At 24.4% G+C, this 1,548-nt stretch overlaps 1 protein-coding gene across 1 annotated transcript in view; it reads left to right on the top strand.

The window, feature by feature from the left end:
- Window positions 1–1,548, top strand: part of LOC105619101 — a 7,402-nt gene that overhangs the window by 413 nt on the left and 5,441 nt on the right. The window lies entirely within an intron of this gene.

Below are 1,548 nucleotides of genomic sequence, written 5' to 3'. Positions count from 1 at the left end.
ACCGTAAACCGTAACCGACGTACGTTCGTTACGTTCTTAGTTGTTCGGGTTCGGGTTCGGTCGTAGTGTGTCGTAGTTTACGTTACGTTACGTAATAGTATATTCTTTCTTCTCTTCTCTCTCTCTCTCTCTCTCTCTCTCTCTCTCTCTCTCTCTCTCTCTCTCTATTTTCATCTCCCTCCTTTCCTTGTAGTCTCTTTAACGTAATTAATTAACTTAAACCATTATTCATTAATTATTAATTTATCATATTTTATTTTCCTATAATCAAATTTAAATCAACGATATCAATTTATATTTTAAAAAACAAACAAAAAGACTCATATAGTCTTAAAAGATTGAAAGATATAAAAGTTACATCTTTGTATGTGAATGTCACCTTTAAAGCTAAAATAATATATCTTCAAGTGTATCAAAATTAAAATTTTCTAGTCATAAAAAAAAATGTTTTTTATTCTAATCATTATAATTATATTAAATAGATAATAAGACTACATTTTGCTTACATATTATTTATTAAAAATACAAAAAAACACAAGAAATAAAACGCAATTATATGTAGATATTTAATAATTTAATCAAGTTGTAAAAATGATTGTATGCTTATAATTATAGTTCTATTCTTCACAAAATCTAATAAAGACATATTTTCTAAAATAACTGTATCAATATCTATCACAATATATATAAAAAATGCCGATGTATTAATATCTCTCAAAATATTTTAAACAAATTATTTAGAGAAAGAATTCTCTTTATATGAATTAAATAATATTATAATTTTTTTGAAAAAATATGTATTCCATATTAAACTTGAAAATACGTTTTTAATGTATCGAAAAGTTCGATTAATTAAGTAGTTAATTAATAATTGAAAATCGTCCCCGGTCTAAAAAATTTTCTATGCTTTCTTGCCATCGCGGCATAACCTTGGCCTAGATCTTGACTCTCCTTTTCATTCCTTTCTTGCTAAAAGAAAATTCAAAGATTAATCACGGCAAAAATTATTTATAAAACTTTCCTTATAATATAAATTAATACCAAATTTTCAATATCAATTTTCAAATCTAAGTATAATCAAATATATCAAGAAACTGAGTTTAACGCAAAAAAAATTTTTTTTAATTCCAGTATTTAATTAGAAAGCTGTATATAAATTCCACAGATCTATACGTAAAAAATATGAAATTCTATATGTAAAGGTTAATTACGTCGGACAATTATTAAGAGAAAAATTATATATAATCCTTCAGTGAAAACATAATATTATGAAGAAACTTGTATTAAAATCTTATGTTAGAAATGTTCTTTCATAAAACTGAAATTTTCTCTCTTACATTTCATGTAAATGTATGTGATAAAATATTTAATAACTGAAGTATGTAATTGATTATTATGTATCGTACATTAAATTCTCACATAAAACATTTATAATGAAACTATCTTAGCTAATCACAGAAAAAGAGAGAGAGAGAGAGAGAGAGAGAGAGAGAGAGAGAGAATGTGAAGAAAGAAAAAAACAATATGTAAGAAACGAAAATAGAACTA

The sequence above is a fragment of the Atta cephalotes genome, assembly GCF_000143395.1.
Source record: "Atta cephalotes unplaced genomic scaffold scaffold00019, whole genome shotgun sequence".
Taxonomy (NCBI): domain Eukaryota; kingdom Metazoa; phylum Arthropoda; class Insecta; order Hymenoptera; family Formicidae; genus Atta; species Atta cephalotes.
The sequence above is the reverse complement of the archived record's forward strand: the minus strand, read 5'-3'. Positions and strand labels throughout refer to the sequence as shown.